Source organism: Dermacentor albipictus, unplaced genomic scaffold, assembly GCF_038994185.2.
Source record: "Dermacentor albipictus isolate Rhodes 1998 colony unplaced genomic scaffold, USDA_Dalb.pri_finalv2 scaffold_75, whole genome shotgun sequence".
NCBI lineage: Eukaryota > Metazoa > Arthropoda > Arachnida > Ixodida > Ixodidae > Dermacentor > Dermacentor albipictus.
The window spans coordinates 102,501-112,500 of NW_027225629.1; the positions used below are offsets into that span (position 1 = coordinate 102,501).

General features: G+C 56.2%; 2 non-coding genes across 2 annotated transcripts; one reads left to right on the forward strand and one right to left on the reverse strand.

Annotated features, from left to right (window-relative positions):
- Positions 1-365: 365 nt before the first annotated feature.
- On the reverse strand, positions 366-2,180 carry LOC139053191 (small subunit ribosomal RNA). Its single transcript, XR_011510288.1, has one exon. It is a non-coding gene; the product is annotated as a small subunit ribosomal RNA (ribosomal RNA).
- Positions 2,181-7,533: 5,353 nt separating this feature from the next.
- LOC139053171 (U2 spliceosomal RNA) lies at positions 7,534-7,725 on the forward strand. The gene has a single exon (XR_011510268.1). It is a non-coding gene; the product is annotated as a U2 spliceosomal RNA (small nuclear RNA).
- Positions 7,726-10,000: the final 2,275 nt, after the last annotated feature.

Below are 10,000 nucleotides of genomic sequence, written 5' to 3' on the forward strand. Positions count from 1 at the left end.
CCTTGACCGACCGCACGCTTCGCCGTTCCCCTCGTACTGGGCAAGAGCAGCAGGTCGGGTCGTCTTACTCCCATTCCGCGCAAGAGTGCCGAGGCGGACTTCAGAAAGCCCACCCAACAGTGTGCGTTACGCCGTTTCTACCCGCGGGCGCGGCCAAGCCAACCGTCCAAGGTTGCAGCCGGCGTCCACTGGGCGCAACAAATTTGGCACGGGGCGCCCTTCGAAATTCGGGCAATCCCCGGCATGTTCGGGTATAGCCGTCCCCGCGTCCAAGCGGGGCCAGCGGCGGAAAGCGTCGGGCGCAGCGAGCTGCTTCACCCACACGGGGTAGAAACAATGGCGCTCGTCACCCTCGAACAATCCGGTAATGATCCTTCCGCAGGTTCACCTACGGAAACCTTGTTACGACTTTTACTTCCTCTAAATGATCAAGTTTGGTCATCTTTCCAACAGACCGGCGCAACCGAAAGGCCGCGCCGGACATCGGTCCGAAGACCTCACTAAATCATTCAATCGGTAGTAGCGACGGGCGGTGTGTACAAAGGGCAGGGACGTAATCAACGCGAGCTTATGACTCGCGCTTACTGGGAATTCCTCGTTCAAGGGGAACAATTGCAAGCCCCTATCCCAATCACGAAAGAAGTTCCACGGGTTACCCAGTCTTTTCAGACAGGGATAAAGACACGCTGCTTCCTTCAGTGTAGCGCGCGTGCGGCCCCGGACATCTAAGGGCATCACAGACCTGTTATTGCTCTGTTTCGTGCGGCTAGGAGCCGCTTGTCCCTCTAAGAAGGTTGTAAGGTGCTGGGAACCCCGCACCTATTTAATAGGCTAGAGTCTCGTTCGTTATCGGAATTAACCAGACAAATCGCTCCACCAACTAAGAACGGCCATGCACCACCATCCACCGAATCAAGAAAGAGCTCTCAATCTGTCAATCCTCCCAGTGTCCGGGCCGGGTAAGTTTTCCCGTGTTGAGTCAAATTAAGCCGCAGGCTCCACTCCTGGTGGTGCCCTTCCGTCAATTCCTTTAAGTTTCAGCTTTGCAACCATACTTCCCCCGGAACCCAAACACTTTGGTTTCCCGGAAGCTGCCCGCCGAGTCATTTGAGTAACTCAGGCGGATCGCTGGTTGGCATCGTTTATGGTCAGAACTAGGGCGGTATCTGATCGCCTTCGAACCTCTGACTTTCGTTCTTGATCAAAGAAAACATTCTTGGCAAATGCTTTCGCAGTAGTTCGTCTTGCGACGGTCCAAGAATTTCACCTCTAGCGCCGCAATACGAATGCCCCCGTCTGTCCCTCTTAATCATTACCTCGTATTCCAAAAACCAACAGAACAGAAACGAGGTCTTGTTCTATTATTCCATGCAAGTTTATTCAGGCGACTCGCCTGCGTTGAGCACTCTAATTTTTTCAAAGTAAAAGCACCGGCCTTCTCGAGGCACACAATGAAGTGCACCAAGAAAGGACCGGCATGATGTTCAGTCCGAGCCGTCGCATCGGGTAGATGCACTACTCGTCTGGAACTGAGATCCAACTACGAGCTTTTTAACCGCAGCAGCTTTAGTATACGCTATTGGAGCTGGAATTACCGCGGCTGCTGGCACCAGACTTGCCCTCCAATTGATCCTCGTTAAAGGATTTAGAGTGTACTCATTTCAATTACGGGGCCTCAAAAGAGTCCCGTATTGTTATTTTTCGTCACTACCTCCCCGTGCCGGGAGTGGGTAATTTGCGCGCCTGCTGCCTTCCTTGGATGTGGTAGCCGTTTCTCAGGCTCCCTCTCCGGAATCGAACCCTGATTCTCCGTTACCCGTAACAACCATGGTAAGCAAGTAACCTACCATCGAAAGTTGATAAGGCAGACACTTGAAAGAAACGTCGCCGGCTCGTGGCCATGCGATCAGCACAAAGTTATCCAGAGTCACCACACAATACGGGCCGAAACCCGATCGATCTTGGTCTAATAAAAGCACCCGTCGCCCAAAGGGCTTCAGGCTCACTGCATGTATTAGCTCTAGAATTGCCACAGTTATCCAAGTAGGAAGAAACGATCTAAGGAACCATAACTGATTTAATGAGCCATTCGCGGTTTCGCCTTATTTCGGCATGTACTTAGACATGCATGGCTTAATCTTTGAGACAAGCATATGATTACTGGCAGGATCAACCAGGTAATCGTTCAACTGCGCGTCCCGCCTGTCAAGCAGGCCGGACGCCGTTTTTGCGATGCCGAGGCCACCTTCAGGCGCCCCAGCACGCTTCGTTCTTGCAAAGAGTAGCACTTTGCACAGTCCGAGACGACGGCGTTCGAGCTCGCTACGGCGCCCTCCCCGAAGGGCCGGGTATCGCCACGCGGCAAGAAGCACGCAACATTCTCGATAGACTGGTTGTGTCGACTCGATCACGGCTTGCGGTTTCTCTTGAGCCCGCAGCACAGGTGGACCGACCGACACTTGCAACGTAGCCGAGACGGCAAAGCCGCCAGGCGACGGGTCACGCCCGCGCCTTCGGCGCTTTCGCATTTGACTCGTCCGAGGACGATGCGGAACACAACTCGATATCGTGGAGAAAGCGTCGTCCGACAACCAGCCCCTAACGCATCAAGCGGATGAGGCTGCAGACGTCAGCTGTGGGATCCACGGGAGCGATACCGGGGACACGCTTGACGGGCACGAAGCCCGCCGCATATCAAACACCCAGGTCGCTTTTGGGGGCGACTGCTCTCTGGGACCCCCATATAATAGCAGCGATAAGTTCCCAAATCTCCATGGGGCCGTACTCGTGCCACTTTCGACGAGCGTTTGGCGAAAATCGTGCCGCCTCGCAGCGCCGCGAGCGAGATGGAAAGCTTACGTCGGCAGCGCAATGCCGAAGTCGTGAAAGCGCAGCGCGTCGACCGAATGCGCGAACGGCAATCTCTCGCCTATGGACAGCGCGGTTTCCAGAACAATCGCCTTTCTGTGCCCCTACGGGGCCGCACGCTAGCGCGGCCCTTTCGCCGTTTCCGAGCACGAGTGCGACCGGCGCGGGCGGCGTGCTCGACACCCCGGCTGACGCCGTTTCGGACTTTGTCTCTTCGCGCGCTCGCGCCAACGCCGCGGCAAAACGACGACCTCTGCGCGGTTCTTTCCCGGTTCCCGGCGTGCTATAGTGCCAGCCGGACGGTGGCGACGACTCAGTCGCGGCCGTGCGGTGGCTTGTACGCCAAAGTTGCGTGACGGGCGTCGAGCTCCCGCCGCGGCCCGGCTCAGGTGGTTTCGGACTTCTGTCTCTTCCGAGCGCTCGCGTCGTCGTGGGCACGATTCTCGAGTGCGGAGCGGTGCGCGGACACCACCACGAACACGCGCAAGCCGAAAACGGCACTACGGTACAACGTCGGCCAGGGCGGTACGGCCCCCTTATATGAGCAGCGATAAGTGACCAGATCTCCACGGGGCCGTACTCGTGCGACAAGGCGGCGTACTGCGCCGAGCCGAGCGCCAATATTTGGCCTTGGCACGGCCGATTTGAGCTCTCGCGATCGCCGCGGTACCGCCGCTCACCGATTCAAGGCACGCTAGCGCGGCCCCTTCGCCATTTTTCGAGTAAGAGTGCGAAAAGCGCGCGCGGCGTGCTCGTCGCCCCGGCTGACGTAGTCTCGGACTTAGTCTCGCTCACGCCGCCCCGGCTGACGTCGTCTCGGACTTAGTCGCGCTCACACCGCCCCGGCTCACGTGGTTTCGGACTTCCGTCTCTTCCGAGCGCTCGCGTCGTCGTGGGCACGATTCTCGAGTGCGGAGCGGTGCGCGGACACCACCACGAACACGCGCAAGCCGAAAATGGCACTACGGTACAACGTCGGCCAGGGCGGTACGGCCCCCTTATATGAGCAGCGATAAGTGACCAGATCTCCACGGGGCCGTACTCGTGCGACAAGGCGGCGTACTGCGCCGAGCCGAGCGCCAATATTTGGCCTTGGCACGGCCGATTTGAGCTCTCGCGATCGCCGCGGTACCGCCGCTCACCGATTCAAGGCACGCTAGCGCGGCCCCTTCGCCATTTTTCGAGTAAGAGTGCGAAAAGCGCGCGCGGCGTGCTCGTCGCCCCGGCTGACGTAGTCTCGGACTTAGTCTCGCTCACGCCGCCCCGGCTGACGTCGTCTCGGACTTAGTCGCGCTCACACCGCCCCGGCTCACGTGGTTTCGGACTTTCGTCTCTTCCGAGCGCTCGCGTCGTCGTGGGCACGATTCTCGAGTGCGGAGCGGTGCGCGGACACCACCACGAACACGCGCAAGCCGAAAACGGCACTACGGTACAACGTCGGCCAGGGCGGTACGGCCCCTTATAAGAGCAGCGATAAGTGACCAGACCTCCACGGGGCCGTACTCGTGCGACAAGGCGGCGTACTGCGCCGAGCCGAGCGCCAATATTTGGCTTTGGCACGGCCGATTTGAGCTCTCGCGATCGCCGCGGTACCGCCGCTCACCGATTCAAGGCACGCTAGCGCGGCCCCTTCGCCATTTTTCGAGTAAGAGTGGGAAAAGCGCGCGCGGCGTGCTCGACGCCCCGGCTGACGTCGTCTCGGACTTGGTCGACGCCCCGGCTGACGTAGTCTCGGACTTAGTCTCGCTCACGCCGCCCCGGCTGACGTCGTCTCGGACTTAGTCGCGCTCACACCGCCCCGGCTCACGTGGTTTCGGACTTTCGTCTCTTCCGAGCGCTCGCGTCGTCGTGGGCACGATTCTCGAGTGCGGAGCGGTGCGCGGACACCACCACGAACACGCGCAAGCCGAAAACGGCACTACGGTACAACGTCGGCCAGGGCGGTACGGCCCCTTATAAGAGCAGCGATAAGTGACCAGACCTCCACGGGGCCGTACTCGTGCGACAAGGCGGCGTACTGCGCCGAGCCGAGCGCCAATATTTGGCTTTGGCACGGCCGATTTGAGCTCTCGCGATCGCCGCGGTACCGCCGCTCACCGATTCAAGGCACGCTAGCGCGGCCCCTTCGCCATTTTTCGAGTAAGAGTGGGAAAAGCGCGCGCGGCGTGCTCGACGCCCCGGCTGACGTCGTCTCGGACTTGGTCGACGCCCCGGCTGACGTAGTCTCGGACTTAGTCTCGCTCACGCCGCCCCGGCTGACGTCGTCTCGGACTTAGTCGCGCTCACACCGCCCCGGCTCACGTGGTTTCGGACTTGCGTCTCTTCCGAGCGCTCGCGTCGTCGTGGGCACGATTCTCGAGTGCGGAGCGGTGCGCGGACACCACCACGAACACGCGCAAGCCGAAAACGGCACTACGGTACAACGTCGGCCAGGGCGGTACGGCCCCTTATAAGAGCAGCGATAAGTGACCAGACCTCCACGGGGCCGTACTCGTGCGACAAGGCGGCGTACTGCGCCGAGCCGAGCGCCAATATTTGGCCTTGGCACGGCCGATTTGAGCTCTCGCGATCGCCGCGGTACCGCCGCTCACCGATTCAAGGCACGCTAGCGCGGCCCCTTCGCCATTTTTCGAGTAAGAGTGGGAAAAGCGACCGCGGCGTGCTCGACGCCCCGGCTGACGTCGTCTCGGACTTAGTCGACGCCCCGGCTGACGTAGTCTCGGACTTGGTCTCGCTCACGCCGCCCCGGCTGACGTAGTCTCGGACTTGGTCTCGCTCACGCCGCCCCGGCTGACGTCGTCTCGGACTTAGTCGCGCTCACACCGCCCCGGCTCACGTGGCTTCGGACTTGGTCTCTTCGAGCGCTCGCAGCCAGGTCGGGGCCGACGCCGACGTCTGCGTGGGGCTTCAACGATTCCCGGCGCGACGCAATGCAACTGCGCGCAGGATGCCAGCGACTCCGCCGTGGCCGTGCGGCGGTGTACACGCAGAAGTTTCGTGAAGGGGTATCGAGCTCCCGCCGCCCCGGCGGACGTGGTTTCGGACTTTAGCGCTCGCAGCGATCTCGCGGCGATCGCTGACGTCTGCGCGGTTTCAGGTGTGCTACGATGCAGCAGTCTGCCGCACGACAATTTACGGAAGCGAGTGCATTCCGCCCCGGCGGACGCGGCAGCGGACTTTGTGCCTGCGGGAGTGCTCTTGTTGCTGTAAAATTTGAACGGGTGCAGCTGCGCGAAGCAAGTGTACACATTTTCTCTCTCTCTCTCTCTCTCTCTGCCTCTGAGGCGACTGTAATTTTAATTTAAATGCAATTGGAGGCGGGAGCAACCTGATGAGAGTAGGCGGACTTCGGCACACCTTGTAGTTTAGAAATTGTTTTCAAGCTTTGAGGACATACACAATCGCGCCATCTGCTTTCCCCGTCTCTTTGGCACTTCATAGTGTGTGCAGCATGCTCTGCATTCCAAAGAAACGCGCCTGTTTCTCCCCCTCTCTCACGTTCTTCTTGTCTTTCTTGCTGCTCTTGTGAGAAGTTGCTATGCTCTTTACTCGCTGTAAAATAGAATGCTTGCGCGAGCCAACAACTTGCGTGTCTTTCTTTTTTTTTGTTGTTGTTGTTTTTTTCTCTCTTCCCAAGACGTTTCTGCCATTATTCACTAGCTCTCGTTCTTAGTATGCAACGGAGCGTTAGCTCGCGCCATCTACCTTTCTTTCTGTATGGCGAAGGCCGTAGGTTTTCCTAGTTCCGCACACAGATGGCGCGGATGCGTTTTCGCGCCAGTTTCGAACGACCTCGCTGTACACATGTTTCTCATTTAAAAGTTTCAAAGGGGCTTGCGAAAGGGCGTGGTCCTTTTTTCTTGCGCAAGGCTGAGCTTTCCAGCTGTGCTTAAGCTATGCTAGCATGTGTGCGTATGTGTGTGTGTGTGTGTGTGTGTGTGTGTGTGTGTGTGTGCGTGCGCGCGCGCGCGTGCGTGCGCGTGCATATGTGTGCGTGTGTGTGTATACACGCACACGGTAAAGATGATGGGGTAGCGCTATTTCTTTCTTTCTTTCTTTTTTTTAACAACACCTGTGCTCCACATGGCGATCTTCCTGCCCTCTATGTTTCCGGTTGGAAGGAGTGCGCAGCCTTTTCTATATTTATTTATTTTTTTTTTTTCATTCTCTTTCATTCGTACATGAGGCGCGCTACCTAATTCTAGCGGTCGAATCGACACGTTGCAATCCGTCCCGGCCTGTGCCGTATGAAAACTTTCAGTGGGCCTTGCGGTAAATAAAAGGAAATGAGGGAAATGCGCGTAGTGTATTACACTTGCGCACGGGCTTGAAACGAAGGCCTCAAAGAAAGCCGCCTTGAGCGGTCGCATTCAGACGGAAGTAAGCATTCCCCTTGCGCGTGTTTTCCGCTCGCCTGTTCCGTTTTCTACGAGGTTGCCTTCGTTGGTTTTGCCTTGCGAACAAGCTTGCGCTCGGGTCTCGTTTCTACGCGACGGCGTTTCGTTAACAGTGAAAGACTGAGGCGTCGCGAGTTGATTCGCGAGATAGAGAGCATAGAGTCTCTAGACGGGCTGGGTTTTATAAGATTGCCCACGCTGTTGCTGAGGTTACCAATGTCGCCAGGGCACCCACAAGGCAGTGGTACAATGGAGTGAAGTGAAAGACATCGCTTCTCGGCCTTTTGGCTAAGATCAAAGTGTAGTATCTGTTCTTATCAGCTTAATATCTGATACGGGTTCTATATGGACCCACGATATTAAACCTATTTTTGGAAGTTGGCGGAGTGCTTGAAGCCTGCTTCACCTCCGCCGCAGGTCGGCCCGGTATTGCACTACCTCCGGGATCGGCCCCCGCTCACTTAGGTGAGACTTCATTCAATCAAAATGAAGAACACAAGCTCGAAGCGAGCACTCACGTGACACGCACCATTCCCATACTATACGCAACGATGCCGGTGTTTCTGAACGATTGTCTGCTGTAATGAGCCACTTGGGGGGGGGGGGGGGGGGGAAGGGTGATTAGCCGTGGGTTTTGCAATCAATGTAAGTCCCACTCAAAGCCAACACTGCATTTTGGAGTTCACTATCGCTTTGATCCGTAAACGACAGCAAGCTCGCCCTGCGAAAATCCGCTGCCCTAGTGGAAGAAAGGTTCCCTATGAAACAAAAATGGAGTGCCCGATTTCCGGCAACATTTTCGCTGCAGTGGGACCGAGCGCCTCGAAAACAAACTTGTCGTATGGCCAAGTGTGGCGAAATATATTCAAGGGTTCAGAGGTGCCTCAGCTTTCCAACCTGTATGTTATGAATACCTGTTGCTACCTTTTCGTCATCATCATCCTGCTGGCTACGACCACTGCAGGGCAAAGACCTCTCCCATTATTCTCCAAGCACCCCGGTCACGTGTAAGCCCGGTCACGGTCGCCGTCTAGTGCCTGCGCCCTTCCTAATCTAATCTGCCCTCCTAAATTTCCGCCACCCCGTGCTACGCTTCCCTTCTCTTGGAATTCAGTCGGTAACCCTTAATTGATGATCTTCCCCCCACATTGCATGCCCTGCGCACGCCCATTTCTTTTTCTTGGTTTAAACTAAGGTGTCATTAGCTCGCGTTTGTTCGCTCACCCCCCGAATCTGCTCTATTCTTATCCCCCGTAGCGCTACACCCATCATTCTTCTTTCCAAAGCTCGTCGCGTCGCCCTCAGTTACCCTTCGGTAATCCTTAAGGTCCTTCGTTGCGGCACTCGCGGCATCTTTCTCATTTAAATAAGGCTATTTCGTTCAGTTTTGGGGGAAAACTCAATGAGCTAGGCGCGATTGTGTCCCCGGCGCCGCTCTCAACAAGATGGCGGCGCCCAGGCTTTTTGCCTGGTGGTTCGGCTTGACGCAGAACACGCCTGCAGGGCAGTGAAGCCGCATTGAAGGGGCAACGAGCGGCGCAGTGAAGCGCATGCTCGGGCGAAAAACGCGAACATCAGCCAAAAATACAACCAAATGGCCAAATACGAATTTCCGTTATGGGAAATTGGAGTTCAGTTGGCGCGTTGCGCTCGCCTAAGGTAAAGAACATAAATGCGAGTGCCACATCAGCCAAGTCAATGCTGAGGATCGCGTATCATTTCTTATTTATTTTTCCCCTTGCCTCCTGGCCTGCGTGGCCCTAGCGCGCATGCCCACGAAAGTAATGCAATAAGGAAAACGCGAAATCATGCGGTGACGGCTGTATCATATCCATTGTGCGTGCTTTGTTCTTTTTGGACTACAGTGGTGTGCGTTATGAGAAAGTTTCAGTGACCAGCGAACCTATATTTAGAACCACATTTACGGTTACTGCTAACAAGCTGCGGGTAGGTGTTTTTTTTTTCTTTCTTTCTTTTTTTCGCTACCAACGATGGGTTATCGCAACCGCGATCGGTTGTGCTAGACGCGTTCTTGCCAAACGTTGGCTCTATACGCGACCCGTGACGCGTGGTCGGCACATTCAAGCAGTCCATTGCAAACCGTTCCAAGAAGAAGGATGCTAGCTCCACGTTCCGCCGGGAGCGCTAGTTCGAAGATTGTACTTTTAGACCCTCGAGGAAGCACCGCCATCCCACGTTTTCTATAACGCGCTAAGACTCAGAGCGACAGCGACCACTTGTCTTTGTCAATATCTCGGACACACTTTTTTTTTTTTCTTTAATCCAGATCGTCAGACGAGCCCGCGTTCACGCGCACTCGCTCTCTCCGATAAGCAGGGTAGCTCGGTTGGGGTGTTGTAGGGCCTCGCGCATGCGCTGCTGAGTTCGTCGCTTCGCCGGCCGGTCGACGCTGGCGCGGTACTGGTAATCAACTTCGACGGGCATGGTGAAACGTCACTGTGAAACGTCACGACTAGCAATGCAATGTGTTTGCGAGCAATCGGAGAAATGAGAGAGCCCCTGTAGATTAGTGGAAACGTTCCTCCAAGTATTACGTTTGCAATTTGCGCCTACGAACATGAACTAGACAAAGGAAATGATCTGTAGCCGCCTTCACTTCATAAAATTCCCGTACGAAGAAATTTGCGTGCGCACGTGATCTCCCGCATGAAACCAGACGATAGGTTAATTTTAGCCGTTCATTTCGATTTGCCGAATGTAAACCGGAACACTTT